General features: G+C 39.4%; 1 protein-coding gene across 1 annotated transcript in view; it reads right to left on the reverse strand.

The window, feature by feature from the left end:
* The window catches only part of LOC131064785 (uncharacterized), a 160,949-nt gene that overhangs the window by 21,877 nt on the left and 117,174 nt on the right, over window positions 1–21,898 (reverse strand). The gene's annotated exons all lie outside the window — the stretch shown is intronic.

Genomic DNA, 21,898 nt, shown 5'->3' on the forward strand with positions numbered 1-21,898 from the left:
TGAAAAGCTTGACGTATGAAATTAGAAAATGAATATAAATACTTACTTTAAAAAATGTAATAGCATTAGCTCTCATCTACATCAAAACATGGATGACAGAAGCTTCTACTAAAATCTTAAAAAAAAAACACTTAATGCATTAGTGTCATGTAATTCTATATTGGATAGCAGAAACAACGACATGAAATAGAAATTTGAATACACAATGGGCTACATGTTACAGTCTTAAGACTTAAGGGGAAAAATTGCCTCTCAACCTTAACAGATACAAATGGTCCATGTACATGCAACTTACTATTATAAATGACTGAATGAGAACATACACATACAAATTCAAGTAAATAAGGAATTCTAACATCATCATTAAAAAATATTGGTTTTCTCAAACCTGATCAGGCAAACTTTCAAGAATACAATAAGAGGAAAAAATCCACTATAATAAGAAAAATAAGAACAAAAGAAACAAAAACATATATTAGTTTCTATGAATGACCAGAAAAGTCAATGGGATTCCAAAATAACCAAGTTAAAATATCCAATCAAGAATGCTAAAAAGATTCCAATGGTAAGAAAGATAAGGGACTGACTAAATTTTGGACCAAACAGGAGAAAAGAAAATAGTACCAAAAGCCTAATATAAGGGAAAGAAGTTGCATCCACAAGAATTCAAATGCCACAATAACTAGAAGGTTCGAAAAGAATATGTTTTGGGGCTTCTACTTCCTCCCTCGTCCCCTCAAGGAGAATGATAATGTAGTCAACATAAAATGCCTATTGTTATTTCCGATAATATTGGTTATCTGCCAATGTATTAATTATTTGTATTAAGTGGGTTGTCACTCTCGGGTAGTTATGTGTCGGTTGGTTGACAGTTGTGTTCCTACTGGCAAACAGCGGGTCCTTTAAATATGTTGTGTACCCCCAAGGATGGTAGTATGGTATAGCTGGATGAACTGGAATCTTTGGCCAACCATCTCTGGTCTTCTTCTCTATAATAATTTCATGTGTGAATAAAGATATATTTTACTCTTGTATCTACTATGCATTGTCATCAGTATTATTATTTTATATATTCAATTTATTAGATATAGTAGTAAACATTTGGCGCCGTTGCCTTAAAAGAAATTGGGTCAGCCTTGCATGTTTCATGCCCTAAGATCCCAATAAAGGTGAGAAGAGGCCACAAGGTGGTCAAGACCAAATGATCGAGCGATCTTTAAGGACTGTAGAACAAAAAGAACGAAGAAGAAGATTACAAGAAACATTTGAGGAAAATCCAATCGGACGATTAGACAGCTCATCCATACGACCAACGTCGGACGAGGAGTACGAAGAGAGAAATCTTGAACTCGTAGACGTATTCTGTCGACTATCCGTCTTAGGAGAACCAAGAATTGGAGGATTTGAACCACCAACCCTTGGACGGAGGGAGCACAGGGATGAGTCAAAGCCTAAAAGTACTCAGAGTGTCGAGGACGTTGGAGGTGGATGTGCACGTAGCTGAGAGTGCTAGGAAAACACCAAAACCTAGCGGTCAGAATAGTCCACCTAGGTCCGACACACAAGGAAGTAAGCAGGTGAGAAAGATGGTGACTCCTCGAACAAGTCCGAATGTGCAAAAACTACCAAAGTTCATAGGGGACGGATTGGAGGATCTTGTATGCCATTGCAAGACTTGCATAACATTATGGGAGGCGAATGGTCAAGACGACCAAGATTACTAGTTGAAGGCATTTCCCACCACACTATAGGGAATTGCCATCGACTGGCATACAAACCTGGCAAATCAACACAAAGCGACATGGAATGAACTAAAGAAGGTATATCACGAAGAGTTTAAACTGCTGAGAAACAAAAATCAAATTGTTGCAAAAATCTACCAAGCAAGGGAAGCATGAGAGTGTACGGGCATACAATCGTAGGCTCATAGAGTTGTTGAGTAAGATGGAGAACCAACTAGTCTGTGGGTTGAAGAAGAGGTGGTTAATTGAGGGACTAATCCCCTCCTTGCACAAGAAGATGAAAGTAGTGCCTTCGTCCTCATACGTTGATGCTTACAATCAGGCAATGGACATCGAGAGTGAAAACAAAACATCCTCTCGAGGGAAGAGGAAGACCAATGATGATGAGAGCACCGAAGGTAGCAGTGATGAAGAATCCAAAACGATTCAAGCCCTACAACAGGATATGATGAGAATGATGAAAGAATTGAAGGCCAAGAAAGAAACCAATAAAGAAAGTAGTGAGCTATGGTGTACTGAGTGCAAAATTGAGGGGCAGACGAAAGGTAATTATCCTAAAAAGATGTTTTGTGAGATTTGTTAGGTGATGGGTCATTCAATAAAGGAGTGTCCATATAATTTGAAGACTAGAAGTATGCATGTACTCTTCACACAAAGAAAGTGTAGCCCATCGAAACCACAAAATGCATCGCCAAGCAATTATGGAAATCAACGAGGGCAAAATCAAATACAATACGACTCCATAGGACGTCCTATCATACAGTACTGACAATGTAGTGAATGGGGACACTTTGCGAGAGATTGTCAGAATAAGAAAGACAACATACAATTATTGTGCAAATGGTGTGGACCAAGGAATCATGAAGACACTGACTGCCCAAAGAAAAAGGGTATTATTATGTTGTGTTGTCCGTATTTTTGCATTAACAAAATTGGACAACCCCTTTAAATTTTTTGTTAAAAAATGAAAAAATTTACTCTAAGGCATGCTTCCCGAGGCAAAAGTTTTGCTTCCAGTTAAAGTGGACTGATCTTCAGTCCATCCTCGATCCGCGTTTCAAATTTCATCGCGTTTCGAGTTCGTTAGCTATGTTTTACATTCAATTTCGGGTTTTATTTTCTGGACTGCGAGTGGAAAATTTTCTTTCCTTTGCAAGTTTAGAATTTCCTTTATATTTTAGTGTTGTAGGGTTTTTCTCTAGTAATTACAAGTGCACTTTATTTTTAATTTGTTACTTGTAACTTGCTTTTTATTTTCCATTTCCCTTTTTGTCTTTTAAGATGTTTGTAGGAACTTTCTAAACAAATTACAAGTCAATTTAAATCTCATAAAAGTTCCTACTTTGTGCTTTTAAATTGTAATAGGGATTTTATTTCCCTATTACAGGTCTTTTTGAGTTTTTAAGGTCTTTTTTTATGTTTTATGTTTACTTGTAATGGGAATTTTATTTCCCTATTGCAAGTTTTTAAATTTTTATTTCTTTTAGTTATTGTAGGGGTTTTATTTCCCCATTGCAAGTCGAAATGCTCTTCTCCCTTAAATATCAGAATTTGCCTTAGAAGTAAAAAAAGTGAAGTTTTTAAAACTTGTAAAAGGGATTTGAAAACCTGATTACAACTTTGAAGAGTATTTTGCTACTTGTATTTGCAACCCAAGAACCCGACCTGCACATTTGTTCTCCCAAATCCGTTTTGGTGGCATTTCTTCCCCAAAATCCGTCCAATATGTATGCAAAATCATTGGAAATCAATGTTTCTTGCCACGTTTTTCACTAAAATTGGATAGAGCAAACACGTTTTGCATTATTGAAGGCGTTTTTGGAAGACGTCTTTGCTGGTTGTTACCATGTCTTGGAGCATGAAGTTCGCCTTCTTTCCACATTGTAAACCACGTTTTCTATGTCCTCCATTAATGAGTGTTTGAGATCAAGCATCCTTCTTCTAAGCCGTTTTTTGTGGGAAGGTTTGAAGACAAAACCGATTTGGTTTGCTGGTTGTAATCATAACGTGGGAGTTTCCTTTCCTATTTAAAGAGCATTTCAGTTTCTTGCAAGTTCATTTGCTTTGGTCTAGGGCATTCTTCAAGCAAGGTACATGATTTTCAGTTTTGTTTTTCTTTTTCTTTTTTGCTTATGCTTTGTAAATATCTCGTTCTTGCTTGAATTCAGATTTGTGAAAGTTCTTCCCATTTTGCCCACATCTTGAATGCAATTAGGAGATTGCATTGTTTTTCCCCTTTGTATTATTTCCATCTACTTGCATTCGGGTTTTACAAATCCAATTGCAAGTTGGAAATGTCAATTTTTCCCTTTGGTTGAAAAGACTTAACCCTCTTTTGCCAAAATTTCAAAGTTCAAGTTGTTATGAAGCCTATCCATTCAATTTCAGGTTTTAAAAACCTGATTACAAGTGAAAGTTCTTCTCATTTTTCATGTGGTCAAAATGAAAAAGTTCTTCCAAACTCCATTCATAACCATCCGCACTTATTGTCCTTGGTCATAAGCTTCATTTCCCTCATGCCAAAATCCCATTTTTACCACTTATCACACATTCATTCATTTCAAGTTTACTTGCAATCAGGATTTAAAAACCCGACTGCAAGTATGTCTTTTCCCATTTGCATAATTGTAATGTGTCTCCCAAAATCCAAAATTGGTCAAAAGCTCAGTCTTTAAAACCTCTTGTCTATCCATCCTTCCATTTTTAAAAGCTTTAGGGTTAGAGTTCAGTTTTTCCCCTTTCAAGAAGATCATATGGCTCATTCAACGGATCGTGATGTTGCATTAACACTTCTAGATTTTCATCGCAATGTAACAAGTTCATGTTGAATGAACGATTTGCTAGCATCATCTTCCCAAAAGAAGATGAAGTATAAATACGACAAGTATCGGAATGAGATCTCTCCTTCTCAAGACTCTTCTTCATTGGATGAGATAAAAGATACAGAGATTGGGCAAGTGGATATGTCAGACTTTCTCAAGAGGGTTAAAAATCCTGTGGACCATAGCATGCAGCACTTGGTGGATAGTCATCTTCATCTTGCTTCTTCCTTCCCAGTGGCTGCCCTAGAGCGGAAATTCGTTCTTGCTTGTGCCACTCACTTTGATCAAGAAACCAGAACTATTAGGGATGATGAGGGTGAGGTAGTTATCCATCTTAAAGCTGAAACTATTGAAAAGATTTTCAAAATACTCATAGCTCCTGTCTATGTAGAAATTTCAAAGGAAAGTGCAACAGAACACTACATGAAGAGGGAGAAGGAATGCAAACGTCATATCAACAAGTGGATTCAAGAACCTAGGACTTGTCTTACCCAATGGGCGAAGTTTCGCTGTGATTTCAAAGAGGAGATTGGTGATACAATTACCCTTTTGAGTAGAATCATGGGTTTGGAGCATTCAAATGTCTTTGAACCATGGATGTACCAATTCATTGTACTTATCAGACAGTCTCAGCACATCTTCTAGGGAAATCATTAGTGATGCTTTGTGTGAACAGCTTGCCAGAGTTCCCACCACTTTGACATTCTATATGAACTCATACTTGGTGTATATAGCAGCATCACTCAGACACTTTCCCGGCCTTTCTACCAAGGGTGATCACTCGCTTGTGCCTGTGTGGGATTACTATGATCAGCTGCCTTTGAGACCTAGCAGATTGCATTACAGGAGAGCCCAGGATGCTTTCTATGCCACTACATGTGTCTATTTGAGAGAACATTGAAGAACGGAAGAGTGTCAGATGCTGCATGGGAGAAAGTAAATGAGTACGAGTGTCTTTTCCTTCAATTCCCAACATTTACTTATTTGAGAGTTGGATGCTACAGTGGGCAGCCATACATGCTTCCAAGATATCCAATCGACAAAATCATTCTAATGGAATTGGGAAGACAACTCATGGCAGTTCATGCACAACAATCAGTTCGACATAAGGCTAGGATGGCGATATCTTCTAACAACACATTGCAGATTGGTCGATATTCTCTCATGACATCCACGAAGGCCAGAGCAATGGAGACTGAGATGCAGGAGATCAAACTCAAAAGGTTCAAACCGAGAGCAAATTCTGATTACAGGGGCATGAAGGAAAGGATTAAAAGATCCTTCATCCATGTGCATCACATAGAGGACATCTGGATTGATCTTCGCACAGAAGACGAGATCCGTGGGATGGACTATTGTAGGCTCACACTTGAGCAGATTGTTGATTTGAACCTTGCTAGTATTCCTGAAGGAATGGTTGATGATGGGAATGTACTTGATTCCGAGAATGTTGAAAAGAGAATTGGTGAATCCCCACTTCCATCGATTCAATGGTCACAGAAGGAATGCACTTCCATTCTTGATAGATTTCAGCCTGTATAAGCTAACACCAATGCTTGGCTCAAAAGCAATGGTGTTAGGCTCACCAAAATTAAGATTGGAAAAGAAGATGATTCTAGAGGACCTATCGGACGCAAGTCTGAAATCAGAGTTGACAACAAGGATCAAATTGAAACTCATCAGAGCAATGGTAATTCCTCCTGAAGAAGTGACAGTGAAAGGTAAGGAGAAACCACAGCTTCATATTCATGTCATTGATCCTGAAGATCTAGAAGAAGAGCAGCAAGAAGATGATGCTCCTAGGTCCACAACTTCACAGTCACCTCACGGAGTTCCTCCTCAATTCCCTTTGGATTTGCCTATGTCTCCTTTTTGATACAGATTTGGATTCTTTTTCCACCGTCCCCATTAATCCTGTTCCAGTAAGTATGAATGCAGAGAGTGTCATTCCGATTTCAGCAGCGGAACCATCTCATGATCATACAAAGGAGGATTTGTTGAATATCTTTGAGGATAACCCTACCCATGTCTCTTTGCCTGGCTTGACATTATCGGAGATTGATACTTCTACTTCCAGTTTTGATAAATTCGTGTTGCCGGCATCACATCCTCTAGTGACTAAAGGGGCTATGGTTGTTGCCCAGACAGAAACCTCTCCCAGGGTGACCACTATAGTTCAAACAGAAACTGCTTCTTCCCCACCTCCAGCTGCTTCTAAGGCAAATTCAATGGCCTTACCTCCATGGCTAAGCTCTTTCACTCCTAAGAGAAAGAAGCAGGAGATTTCTCCTAACGTTTTAGATTTTCAGCAGCTCAAACAAACTAAGTCCAAGGTTGCTAAAAGAGCTAAGACAGTTTCTAGAGTGACAGTTGACAGCAACAAGATAAAAGTTGCAGAGATCGTTGAACCAATGGTAGATAAGCCACATGAAGAGATGCAAGCTTCTGACTACAAAATCACCAAGGTGGAGTTTGGTAAACAAACACGTGCAGTTGTCATGCATGATGCTCGGCATTCGGTGACATCATTGCTGCAACGATATGATGAACTCCTAACGAAGAAAGACAAGCTAGAGGAAGAGAATTTGTACCTCATCCCAATTATTCATAAGATCACCAAGTCTTCTAAGGAAGGGACCAATCCTTCGACTTCTTTCAATACCAAAGAATCAGTTCAGGAAATCGAAAGAGCTACTCAGAAAGTGCAAGCACTAGATTCTTGGGTAGATCAAATTGCTGATCTATGTGTTCGAGTCTTGGAGGAGGTTTTCCAGATGATGGCTAAGCTGGAAATGATCAAAGAAAAATTGAATCAGACTTCTGCAATGTTCAAACGGAATCTAGAAAAGGTTGAAATTAACTTGAGAATTTGGCACAGGATGCCACAGGAAAAGCTGAATGTTCTACAGGAGAATGGCATCCTTCCTACTAGAACCATGTATCTAGAATTTGGAGAACTTCTAGAAAATAAGTCCCTTGTCCTGAAATCACTTATTGAAGAAATTGATGATACTTTGGGTTTGCGCATGGAAGTGTTGCAAGATATTATTTCTCACTGTGAGAAAGTTTCTTGTGAAATTGTAAATCAGAATATGGAGTTGTTGCCCAAAGAAGATGTCCTTTCAGGTTTGAGACGAAAGATTCAACAGGAATGGCAGAATGAACAATTTTCAGTTGCATCAATCCAAGCCTTAGATAAATACCAATTTTTTCTGCAGGAAATCCAGGCTACTCTTGAGAAGAGTAATCCCATGGTTCTTAGTTGCAGCGATACCATTATCAAAACAGTGATTGTTTCTAAGAACACCCATGAGCCAAATCCTAATGAGCTACAAGGAATCATCTAGAAGTTCAAAGAGTACACGGCCAAACATGCTACCATATAAGTGTTTTCAACACTTAGTTTATATTTCAGAATTGTAGTCTTTCTTTTGACAAGTTTACTTGTAGCAACACTTTTGTAATTGCAAGTTGATCACTTGCACTTTTGTAATTACAAGTAAGCTGATTACAAGTCAATTTAGAATAGGACTTGTAATCTTGAATAAGTCTTAGTTAGTAATTAGAATAAGTGATGGTGGTTGAGAGAATTTCTCAAGTTACTTGGGATCCTCCCACCTTTTTCTCCAGACCTCTCTCGTATAAATACTTGAGGGGGTCTATTGTATTTTTTTATCTTTTGGAAAGCAAGAAAACTCTGCAGGATTTTTACTCATAAAGACTTTGAGCTTTATAGTTCTAAATTTGCTATCTTTGAGTAATACAAGAGAAGTAAGAAATTTCAAACTTTGTGTTGAAGTCTTGCTTTATCCCTTTGTGTTCTTACATCATCTTAGGATATATCTTTGTGTTTATTTTGAAGATTGTGGAAGGCTGTTAGAAAGAGCTTCACTTCATTTTAATTGCAAACTTTGTGTTGCAGCTATTGGGAGTGGAATTAGTTTAGGAATTGTAATTAGAGTTGAGAAGTATCTCAAGACTTTGTGTTTGTGATAGATTCTCAAATAGATTAGCTTTAGAAGTGCATTCTATTTGCAGACTTTGTGTTGCTATATGTCGCATTTGGTTCTGAAAATTATCATTACAAAGGGTTGATAGTATTGCAGATATTCAAGACTTTGAGCTTGATATTGTTTTCCCGTCCCGGAGGAAGTGATGGAAATCTTTGGGTTTTCAGGAAACTTCATTTCCTCTTTCTTATTTCATGGTACAAGTTATTACTGATATTTGCTTTTAAATGCTATTCTTTTTTGTGAAGAGGAAAGAATATAGTTTTTCTTGAAAGAAGAAGGAAAACTGTTGTCCTGTTTTTTTTAATTAATTTAGATAGGGGGAGCCTTCCCTTAGAATTAGGAGAGCATTTACTCACACGCTGTGGCTGAAATCCACAATTTTGTATAGCTATTGAGGTGTATAAAATTTTCAACCAACATGTTGGAGAGCCAGAACAAGGTGAGGAAATTCTGGCAATCATGAGAGCACAGACAAAGAAGGTGGTGTACTCAAACCGTTGTACAGAGAAGGAACGACTCCGAGAAGTAGAACAATAGTTGGCAAAGGAACAAATAATTTCCAATGCAAGTGCAAGGACGTCATTGCAGGAGTCAAAGAAGAACATACTTCGGCAAGTGCTACAGACAACCATATCCATCAAGGTGATAGACCTTCTTCAAACTATGCCACAACTGAGAGTGGCAATTACCAACAATATCAGTGATGACACAGTTAGCCAAAGACAATGTAAACCATAAGAGGAACTGACAAGGGAACCACCATGTGAAGGGAATGAGGCTAGTGATCCAATGTTGTTGACGATGAGCATCAAAAGGAAGCTAGCGGTCCTTGAGATGGAAATAATGGGGAAGAAGTTGATAAACACCATCATCGATGAAGGCTTGGGAGTAAACGCACTTCCAGAAGATACTTGAAAAGGCCTCGAAAGACCAACACTTTGGTTGTCAACCTTCCACTTGGTAGGTGCTGACTAGCACGACATCAAGCCGTTGGGAACATTGATGGCACAAAAAATAATGATCGGGACACAACAATTTGTTTTGGACTTTGTAGTCATCCCTGTGCAGAAGAAGGCGTACAATGCACTCCTCGAGAGGGGATGGTTGATTGCAGCCAAGGCAAAACATAATTGGAAGCGAAATAGGCTCTCCATTGAGGGGAAAGTAAGTACGTCATTGACCTAAGAAATCAAGATGTGAGCGAGGAGTTGGCATCCCCTGAATCAGAGTCCGAAGAGGGAGAGTTGGGTATGGATGGAGGAGGGAAAAAAATGGAACCTAATGACAAAGGGTTGCTCGAGTTGGAAGACTGCATTGAAGATGAGACGAGTTCCCTAAATGGATTATTTCACTTGCAAATGAAGGGCTATGAAGTCTTCCACCTCAAGTGCAACATGCTACAGATTGGTGAAATTGAGGAAGTGCAAAGCCCATACGCAAGCCAAGTCCTAACATTTAGTACAAGGTTAAGCTCAAGGGAATCGTACGAGCTCAGGTTGTATGTAAAGGAAATGAAAAATCGGAGGAAGCCATATGGGAGTGGAGGTGAGCCATATGGACGAGGAAAGGGAAATCCGTATGTGAGCCCACACGTGGTTCAAAGCAGCATTGAGGAGTCGTACGAGGTTGAGGCAAGGACCGCACACGACCTATGTACAAGAACCATACGAAGGGGGGAAGTAAATTTGAAGGAACCATACGCGTTGAAGTTGAGCACACCGTACGAAGGAAGCACAGGTGACAAATCCATATGGCAATTTAAGGCAATACGCAAAAAAACCATACAACACACATAGAGACCCGTATGAGGATGGAGATAAACCATACAAGGCACAAGGAATCCATACATGGCGAAGACTTGGCAATACGTGGAAGCAACAAATTCATATAGGCTGCACTCAGGTTCATACGTGGCGGAGACTTGGCATAGTGAAACATTCGTGGTGGAGACTTGGCACAATGAAACACACGAAGGGAAGTTTTCCAGGATACCGTACGGAGAAGGGAGAGGAATGCATCGTACGGACATCACCATCCATACGCTATAGGACCGAGGGAGGTAGCAAAGCTTACGTGCAGGAGGTCATCGAGTTGTATGGAAACATGTTGTACGAACAAGAACAATGTACAAAGAAACAAGTTGAAGAGTCTATACACAAGAAGAGTCTAGTCGTAGGACCTTTACTATACATGAGCGAGCCGTACATGGAGATGCCACATGGGCCGTACGGGATGGACCCTACCAAACAACACATGGTAACAATTTTTGGGTCGTATGTCGAACGGTCATCTCAATGCCATCCTTCCATATGTCTTCCACACATAGTACACCAACATGTCATCTTGAAATCTTATTGGAGAGTACAACTTGAACATAATTTTGATATGAAATCACTATTTTTTGGCTTCAACATTGTTTTTGCCGTCTTCAAAAATCAGAAAATTGATGTGAGTCGTGGAGCCCCACATGGCTCTGAAGGTCTTAATTTGGTGTTGGGAATCCATACGAGGCACAAGGGAATCTGTATGTTGTGAAGACTTGGCAGTACGTGGAAGCAACAGATTCATACGAGTTGCACTCAGGTCTATACATGGCAAAGACTTGGCATAGTGACATGTACATGGTGGAGACTTTGCACAGTGAAACGTGGGAAGGGAAGTTTGCCAGGATATCGTATGGAGAAGAGAGTAATGCACCGTGTTGTCCTCATTTTTGTTTTCAAAAATGAAGGACCATTACATAAAAAATTTGTCAAAAAATAAAAAATTTACTCTGCGGCACGCTTCCCGAGGCAAATTTTTGCTTGCTTCTCATCCATTCTTGAACCACGTTTCAAATTTCATCACATTTTGGGTTCGTTTGCTATGTCTTTCCTTCAATTTCGAGTTTTTTCTCCCTAACTGCAGGTGGGAAATTTTCCTTAAATTGCAAGTTTTAATGATTTTCTTTGTTTTAGTCTTTGTAGGGAAGTTTTTAGCTAATTACAAGTGCACTTAATGAAAAGAGAGCTTGTAACTTATTTTTAATTTCCCCCTTGATGCTTTTTGGCTTTTTAATTCATAATAGGGAATTTTTGGATAAGTTACAAGTTAATTTTAAATTGCATATTTAAAAGTCACTTGTAATTCTTTTGTAAAATCCCTATTTTAGTGTTTTTTTTTGTTTTTTTTTGCTTGTAATGGGGATTTTATTCCCCTATTACATGTGTTAAGTCATTATATTTTCCCTTTACAAGTTATTATAACTTGTATATCTCTCTCAAAAATCCGATTTTGCTTAGAATGGAGAAAAGTGACATTTTAAAACTTGCAATTGAGTTTTAAAAACCCGATTTGCTCCATAAGTGAAAATAAAAGCATTTTGAACTTGCTATTGTGTCTTAAAAACCCGATTTTGCCTTGTGAAGAGAAAAGTGAGAATTTAAACATGTAATATGAACTTCAAAAACCGATATCCACTATTACATGCAAAATCGAACTTGTTCTTTTTTCCCAAAAACCTGACCAGCTAAGGAAGGCAATTTGTTGGAGATTCAAGGCAATTTTTGTGGAGATTTTTTGGGAAGCAGAGGCATTTTGGATTCTTGCCTATTTCCATGCATCTTCAAACTCATATCACGCCATTTGGAGTTTGTTTTTACTGGTTTTTGCGTCTAAAACAGCAAACACGTGTTTGCCAAATACCACGTTTTGGTGGATCCAAACTCGACGAATCTCTTCTTCCCTAAATCGTTTTGTCTTCCTTCACCTAGGCGTTGAAGTTGAAGGAAGATTTGACCGGTTCTTGTGCCAATATACTTGCATTTTGTGCTACGATTTGCTACTTAAGACGTTTTTTCAAAAAACGTGGCAAGGGTTTCAAGTTTGTTTCTTGCTTACTTAAGGGGTTGTCTTCTTCAATCAAAGATTGATCATCTTTTGAAGAAGCATTTCGGATTGAAGCAAGGTATGATTTCTTTTCTTCTTGTTTCATCTTCTTGTTTTCTTGTTTTTCCATTCTAGTTGTAAATTTGTGTATATATTGGTTTTGCCCCAAAAATCGGTTTTTGTGAAAGAGATTTTCCCCTTTGCAAAGCAATTTGTGAATTGCATTGTTCTTCCCCATTTTCCCTCTTTACTTGTATTCGGGATTTTAAATCCCGATTACAAGTTGGATGAAAATAATTGATCTTCCCTTATGGTTACAAGAATTTAACCATCTTTTGGTGAAATTCAAAGTTGCAAAGATGAAAAATACCCATTCTTCCAAAATCAGGTTTTTAGAACCGGATTGCATGTCCAAAGTTCTTCCCATTTTCTTGAAAATGACATTCCCAAAACCTTCCTATTTTTATCCATCCATATTGATTATATCCGTACTTTCCGTTCACGTCATTTCCCACAAGTCTAAATCTCATTTTTCACTCATTTCTCTATTTTCCGTTTTACAAGTATACTTGCATTCGGGTTTTAAAAGTCCGATTGCATGTTCATTCTTCCCAACTTGTATACTTGTAAAACTTTCCCCAAGATCTGAAATTACTCAAAGTCAAATTTCCACCATTCCCATTTGTTTCCCATCTTTCTCTCACAAAGTCGTGAAGTGCAAGGGTTGGAGTTCTTCCCATTCAAAGAAGGAAAAATGTTAGTTGCAACTGATTATGATGTTGCCTTAACACTTTTAAGTCTTCATCGCACTATACCAGGTTATCCTTCAATGTCAGATTTACCATCCTCTCCTATTCTGAAGAAGATGAATTATAAATATGACAATACCAAAATGAAGTTTCACCTTCGCAAGTTTCCTCTCCTTCGGATCACATAAAAGACACGGAGATAGGGCATGTGGACATGTCAGAATTCGTCAAGAGAGTGGAGGATCCACGGGATAGTAATATGCAACGATTGTTGGACAGCCACATCCAACACGCATCCTCTTTTCCAGTGGTTGCCCTAGAACCTGAATTTGTTCTCGCTTGCGCCCATCACTTTGACAAACAGACGAAAACCATTAAAAATGATGATGGTGAGGCAATTATCCGCCTTGATGCAGATACAATTGAGAAAGTCTTCAAAATACCACCAACACCTGTTTATATGGAAATTTCAAAGGATTGTGAAGCCGAGTACTATGTAAAGGGGGAAAAGGACTGCAAACGTCATATTAACAAGTGGATTCATGAGCCACGAGCTGCCTTCACAAGGTGGGCTAAGTTGTACCGTTGTGACTTTAAGTGGGAAATTGGAGACATCATTACTCTCCTTAGCAAGATGATGGGTCTTGAACACTCTAATGTTTTTGAACCCTGGATGTATCAGTTTACCATGTTCATAAAGCAATCCCATCATATATCATGGGGAGAGATTATCGCTGATGCTTTATGCAAGCAACTTGCAGCAGTCCCAACCACCATGACTTTCTACATGAATTCATACTTAGTGTATTTGGCAGCGTCACTCAAACATTTCCCTGGTCTTTCTACCAAGGGTGATCGCTTGCTTATACCTGTGTGGGAATATTATGATCAGCTGCCTTTGAGACCTAGCAGATTACATTTTAGAAGATTTCAAGATGCATTCTTTGGTTACTTCGTGTGCCAGTTTGACAAAACTCTAAAGAACAGAAGGGTATCAGATGAAGCATGGGAAAGAGTCAATGAGAATGGGTGCTTATTTCCCCAATTTCAACCTTTCACTTATGTGAGAGTCAGATGCTACAGTGGGCAACCATACATGCTCCCTAGATACCCGACTAATAAGATCATTCTTATGGAGTTGCGAAGACAGGTCATGGCTGTGCACACTCATCAATCGATCAGACATAAGGTCGAAATGGGGATTTCTACAACAAACCCATTGAAAATTGGACAGTATTCTCTTGTCACATCCGTCCAAGCTAAAGCAATGCAGACTGAGATGCAAGAGATTAAACTCAAAAGGTTTAACTCCAAAGCAGATTTTGATTACTGGGATATGAAGGAAAAGATCAAAAAGTCCTTCGTGCACGTGCATCGTATTGAGGATATCTGGGTAGATCTTCGTACAGAAATAGAGGTTCTCAAGATGGACTACTGCAGGCTTACTATTGAGCAGGTTATTGATCTGAACCTGGTAGACATTCCGCAAGGAATGATCAATGATGGTCACGTGCTCAATCCAGAGTACGTCTCACGAAGGGTTGAGGAAGCCCCACTTCCTTTAATCCAATGGTCGCATAAAGAATGCATGTCCATTCTTGAAAGATTTCAACTTATCTTGGCTAGCACCAACACTTGGCCTAGAGGTAATGGTGTTAGACTCATCAAGATCAAGGTTGGGAAAGAAGATGACTCTACGAGGCCTCTTGGACGTAAGTCTAAGATTCAGATTGAAAACAAGGAAGGTGCATCATCTTCAGGCACCGGGATCAAATTGCGGGTTAGTCGAGCAATAGTGCTTCCTCCTGAGGAGGCGACAGTTCCTGGAAAGGAAAAGTCCTGGCATCATGTTCATGTGATCGATCCTGATAATCCAAAAGAAGGACAGCAATCTGATGATGCTCCTAAGTCTCCAGCTTCAGACTCACCTCATGAGATTCCTTCCTTAGTTTCCATGGAGATGCCTCTTTCTCCTCTTGACATAATAGTGGAAGAGTCTCCTCAGAATGTCGTTCCTATTTCAGCAGTTGAGCCGCCTCCTGATCATCAACAAGAGAGTTCGCTGGAAATTCCTGAGGATACTCCTACATGTATCCATTTGTCACGGATTGATACCTCTACTTCTGTCTTTGAAGAATTTATGAGGCAATCTCCATGCCCATTGGTTACTAAGCAAACCATGGTCGCCATCCAAACAGATAATCCTCCCAAAGTGACCACGGTTGTTCAAACAGAAACTGTTTCTCCTTCGCCTTCAGCAGCTACTAGAGGAGAACTAGTCGTTTTACCTCCATGGCTTAAGTTCTTTTACCCCAAAGAGGAAGAAGCAGGAGATCTCTCCTGATGTCTTTGACTATCAGCAACTCAAACAGTCTAGGCCCAAGGTTGCTAAAAAGGCCAAGACAATCTCAAGAGTAACTCTTGACAGCAATAAGATGAAACTGGCAGAAATTGTTGAGACCCTTGCAGATAAGCCATGTGAGGAAATGCAAGTTGTTGATTACAGGGTTACAAGGATAGAATTGGGCAAACAAACACATGAAGTGGTCAAACATGATGCCCAGCAATTCGTAGCCTCATTAGTACAGCGGTATGATGAACTTCTAGCAAAGAAAGACAAACTAGAAGAGGAGAATCGGCAACTTGTTGCAGCTGTTCATAAAATTACATAACCTTTTGGTGAAGGGAGTAATCCTACAAGTTCTTCCAGTTCTCAAGAATCAATTTGGAGAGCTGAAAGAGTTGCTCAAAAAAGCATTGGATTCTTGGGTGGATCAACTTCATGATCTGTGTGCACAAGTGTTGAAAGACATTTTCCAAATGATGTCTAAGTTGAAGACCATTGAAGAAAAATTGAATCATACCTCCGACACTTTCATATCCATGCTTTCCGTTCACGTCATTTCCCACAAGTCTAAATCTCATTTTTCACTCATTTCTCCATTTTCCGTTTTACAATTATACTTGCATTCGGGTTTTAAAAGTCCAATTGCATGTTCATTCTTCCCAACTTGTATACTTGTAAAACTCTCCCCAAGGTCCGAAATTGGTCAAAGTCAAATTTCCACCATTCCCATTTATTTCCTATCTTTCTCTCACAAATTTGTGAAGTGCAAGGGTTGGAGTTCTTCCCATTTGAAGAAGGAAAAATGTTAGTTAGAGCTTATTATGATGTTGCCTTAACACTTTTAAGTCTTCATCGCAGTATACCAGGATATCCTTCAATGTCAGATTTACCACCCTCTCCTATTCCGAAGAAGATGAAGTATAAATATGACAAGTACCAGAATGAAGTTTCGCCTTCACAAGTTTCCTCTCCTTTGGATCACATAAAAGACACGGAGATAGGGCATGTGGACATGTCAGAATTCGTCAAGAGAGTGGAGGATCCGCAGGATAGTAATATGTAGCGGTTGTTGGACAGCCACATCCATCACGCATCCTCTTTTCCAATGGCTGCCCTAGAACTTGAATTTGTTCTCGCTTGTGCCCATCGCTTTGACAAGGAGACGAGAACCATTAAAAATGATGATGGTGAGGCAATAATCCGCCTTGATGCAAATACAATTGAGAAAGTCTTCAGAATACCACCATCACCTGTTTATATGGAAATTTCAAATGATAGTGCAGCCAAGAACTATGTCAAAAGGGAAAAGGACTGTAAACGTCATATTTACAGGTGTATTCATGAGCCACAAGCCGCCTTCTCAAGGTGGGCTAAGTTGTACCGTTGTGACTTTAAGTGGGAAATTGGAGACATCATAACTCTCCTCACCAGGATGATGAGTCTTGAACACTCTAATGTTTTTGAACCCTGGATATATCAGTTTACCATGTTCATAAGGCAATCCCATCATACACAATGGGGAGAGATTATAAGTGATGCTTTATGCAAGCAACTTGCAGCATTCCCTATCACCATGACTTTCTACATGAATTCATACTTAGTGTATTTGGCAGCGTCACTCAGACATTTCCCTGGTCTTTCTACCAAGGGTGACTGCTCGCTTATACCTGTGTGGGAATATTATGATCAGCTGCCTTTGAGACCTAGCAAATCACATTTCAGAAGAGTTCAAGATGCATTCTTTGGTTACTTCATGTGCCAGTTTGACAAGACACTAAAGAACAGAAGGGTGTAAGATGAAGCATGGGAAAGAGTCAATGAGTATGGGTGCTTGTTTCTTCAATTCCCAACTTTCATTTATATGAGGGTTGGACGCTAAAGCGGGCAACCATATATGCTCCCTAGATACCCGACTGATAAGATCATTCTTATGGAGCTGGGAAGACAGATCATGGCTATGCAATCAATCTGTCAGACATAAGGTAGGAATGGGGATCTGTACAACAAGCCCATTGAAAATTGGTCGGTATTCTCTTGTCACATCCATCAAAGCCAAAGCTATGGAGACTAAGATGCAAGAGATTAAACTCTAAAGGTTTAAGTCTAAGGCAGATTTTGATTACCGGGGTATGAAGGAAAAGATAGGAAAAGATCAAAAGGTCCTCTGTGCACGTGCATCATATTGAGGATATCTGGGTAGATCTCCATACAGAAATGGAGGTTCTCAAAATGGACTATTGTAGGCTTACTGTTGAGCAAGTTATTGATCTGAACCTGGTGGACTTTCCGCAAGGAATGATCGATGATGGTCATAAGCTTGATCCAGAGTACGTCTCACAAAGGGTTGAGGAAGCCCCACTTCCTTTAATCCAATGGTCGCATAAAGAATGCACGTCCATTCTTGAAAGATTTCAGCCTATCTTTGCTAACACCAAAACTTGGCTCAAAGGTAATGGTGTTGGACTCATCAAGATCAAGGTTGGGAAAGAAGATGACTCTACGGGGCCTCTTGGATGTAAGTCTGAGATTCAGATTGACAACAAGGAAGGTGCGTCATCTTCAGGCACCAGGATCAAATTGCGGGTTAGTCGGGAAATAGTGCTTCTTCTTGAGGAGGCGACACTTCATGGAAAGGAAAAGTCCCGGTTTCATGTTCATGTGATCGATCCTGATAATCCAGAAGAAGGGCAGCAATCAGATGATGCTCCTAAGTCTCTAGCTTTGGACTCACCTCATGAGATTCCCTCCTCAGTTTCCATTGAGGTGCCTCTTTCTCCTCCTGACATAGTAGTTGAAGAGTCTCCTCAGAATGGCGTTCCTATTTCAGCTGTTGAGCCGCCTCCTGATCATCTACAAGAGAGTTCGCTGGAAATTCTTGAGGATACTCCTGCATGTATCCATTTGTCAAAGATTCATACCTCTACTTCTGGCTTTGAAGAATTTATGAGGCAATCTTCATGCCCATTGGTTACTGAGCAAACCATGGTCGCCATCCAAACAAATACTCCTCCCAGGGTGACCACGGCTATTCAAACAGAAATTGCTTCTCCTTCACCTTCAGCAGCTACTAGAGGAGAACTAGTTGTTTTACCTCCATGGCTTAGCTCTTTTACTCCAAAGAGGAAGAAGCAGGAAATCTCTCCTGATGTCTTTGACTATCAGCAACTCAAACAGTCTAGGCCCAAGGTTGCTAAAAAGGCCAAGACAATCTCAAGAGTAACTCTTGATAGCAATAAGATGAAACTGGCAGAAATTGTTGAGCCCCTTGCGAATAAGCCATGTGAGGAAACGCAAGTTACTGGTTACAGGGTTACAAGGATAGAATTGAGCAAACAAACGCATAAAGTGGTCAAACATGATGCCCAGCAATCCGTAGCCTCAATAGTGCAGCGGTATGATGAACTTCTAGCAAAGAAAGACAAGCTAGAAGAGGAGAACCGGCAACTTGTTGCAGCTGTTCATAAAATTACAAAACCTGTTGGTGAAGGGAGTAATCCTACAAGTTCTTTTGGTTCCCAAGAATCAATTCAGAGAGTTGAAAGAGCTACTCAAAAAGTACAAGCGTAGGATTCTTGGGTGGATCAACTTCATGATCTATGTGCACAAGTGCTAAAAGACATTTTCCAAATGATGTCTAAGTTGGAGACCATTGAAAAAAAATTGAATCATACCTCCGACACTTTCAAACAGAATTTGGAAAGGGTTGAAGGTAGTTGGACAATATGGCGTACAATGCCCCAACAACAGTTGAGTGTTCTTCAGGAGCATGCCATTATTTCTTCCAGAGTTGTACTTGGAATTTGAAGAACTTCTGGGGAATAAAGCCCTTGCTCTCAAATCCCTCATTGAGGAGATTGATGATGCAATGAGATTGCGGAATGAAGTATTCCAAGGTATTGTTTCCCAATGTGAGAAGGCCTCTTGCAACATAATGAGTCAAAATGGACAGTTGATACCAGAAGAAGAAGTGCTCGTAGATCTACAGATGAGGATTCATAATGAATGGAGGAGCGAACAATTCTCAACTGCTTCAATTCAGGTTCTAATGAAACATCAAATCTTTTTGCACGAAATCCAGTCCATCTTGGAGAAGAACGACTCTATGCTTCTTCGATGCCATGATACCATTGTGAAGACCATGGTTGTTGCCAAGAACACCCACGAACCGAATCCTGCTGAGCTACGAATGATCATCCAGAAGTTCAAAGGAATCATGTCTTCACATGCTGCAGCTTAAGTGTTTTTCAACACTTAGTTGTATTTTTCCAAATTTGTAATCTCTTAGTTGTAGTTTTCCTTTTGACAAGTTGCATGTAAAAGCCTTTTGTAAATTGCAAGTTAATTTTTTACTTGCACTTTTGTAATTACATGTAAGGCAACTACAAGTTGTGTTCAGTTAGGACTGTAGTTGGAATAAGTCTTAGTTAGTTATTGAATAAGTCTTGGTGGTTGAGAGAATCTCTCAAGTTAATTAGGATCTTCCCACCTTTTTCTCAAGACTCCTCTTCTATAAATACTTGAGGGGTCTATTGTAATCTTTATCTTTTGGAAAGCAAGCAAAAACTCTGCCAAATTTACAGCAAAGAAGTCTTTGAGCTTTCATGTGTGAATTCAAGAATTGAAAGAAATAGAAGGAAATTGCTCAAGCTTTGAGTCTTTGTGCTACATTCTTGAGTTTGTGTTCTATATTATCTTTCTTGCAAGTGTTTCTTCAAAGAACTTAATCGAATTTGATTTGCACTTATTCTTAAGAGAGTTTAGAAGTAGATTTTGTGAGAAATAGCAGTGAGTCTTTGAGCTTATACTACTTCCCATTGTTTTATGTAGAAAAGAATAAGATATTCCAGTCTTTGAGTTGTTATAATTTGTTCTTGATAGCATTAGTATAGAAAAGGGTAGATAGGACTTCATATAATCAAGACTTTGAGCTTGATATTGCTGTCCCGTCCCGAAGGAAATGACGGAAGTCTTTGAGCTTTCAAGAAACTTCATTTCCTTTCTCTTATTTCATTTCAAAAAGTTGTTACTGTTGTTTTATGTTAAATTGCTATCACTTTTCTATGAAGGGAAAAGGATATTGGCATTCTTGAAAGAAGAAGAAAGACTGTTGTCCCATCCCATTTTATTTTTAAAGTTGTAGTTAGATAGAGGGAGCCTTCCCTTAATTAGGAGAGTTTTACTCACACACTATGGTTGAAACCACAACTTTGTATATTTCTCCAAGTGTACAAAATTTTGAACCAACACACCGTATAGGCATCACCATCCATATGTTGCAGGATCAAGGTAGCAAAGTCGTACGTGCAGGAGGTCGCCGAGCTATATGGAAACATGCCATACAAACAAGAACACCATACAAAGAAACAGGCTAAAGAGTCCATACACAAGGAGAGTCTAGCCGTACAACCTTTACCGTATATGGGCGAGCCGTACGTGAGGAAACATTACAAGTCGTGCATGGAGATGCCACCTAGACCATACGGGATGGACCCTACCAAACAACATGTGGTAACAATTTTTGGGTCGTACATCATACAGTCATCTCAGTGCCATCCTTCCATACGTCTTCAGCACAGTGGACGGATATGTCGTCTTTGAATCTCACTAGAGAGCGCAACTTGAACATAATTTTGATATGAAATTGCTATTTTCTAGCTTCATCAGTATTGTTTTTGCCGTCTTCAAAAATCAGAAAATTGATGTGCACCTTGGAGTTTCACATGGCTTTGAAGGTCTTAATTTGGATGGACACAACGAGGGGCACTGCCCCTCGACCCCGCAAGGGGCACTACCCCTTGACCCCGCTGGGGGCGCTACCCCCAAACCCCCACAAAGGGCGTCGCCCCTTGACCCGTTGAGACCCCCATCTAATTTGTCAAGTACACTACAAGTTTGGGGTTGCCAGTACAAGTCATTGTCCACACTCCTGTCATTAGTCTTCCCACATATTACTTGATGTTTACTTCTTGTTTGGAAGACAACTTTTTCTTTTGAGGGGATGATGTAGTCAACATAAAAGACCTATTGTTATTTCCCATAATATTGGTTATCTACCAATGTATAAATTATTTGTATTAAGTGGGTTTTCACTCTCGATTAGTTATGTGTCTGTTGGTTGACAGTTGTGTTCCTCTTGGCAACTGTCGGGTTCTTTAAATATGTTGTGTACCGCTAAGGTAATACGGTATAGCTGGATGAACTGGAATCTTTGGCTGACCATCTCTGGTCTTCTTCTTTGTAATAATTTCATGTGTGAATAAAGATATATTTTACTCCTATATCTAGTAAGCATTGTCATCGGTATTATTATTTAAATATTCAGTTTATTAGATATAGTAGTAAATAGATGAGAACGCCA

The sequence above is a fragment of the Cryptomeria japonica genome, chromosome 1 (assembly GCF_030272615.1).
Source record: "Cryptomeria japonica chromosome 1, Sugi_1.0, whole genome shotgun sequence".
In the NCBI taxonomy this organism is placed as follows: domain Eukaryota; kingdom Viridiplantae; phylum Streptophyta; class Pinopsida; order Cupressales; family Cupressaceae; genus Cryptomeria; species Cryptomeria japonica.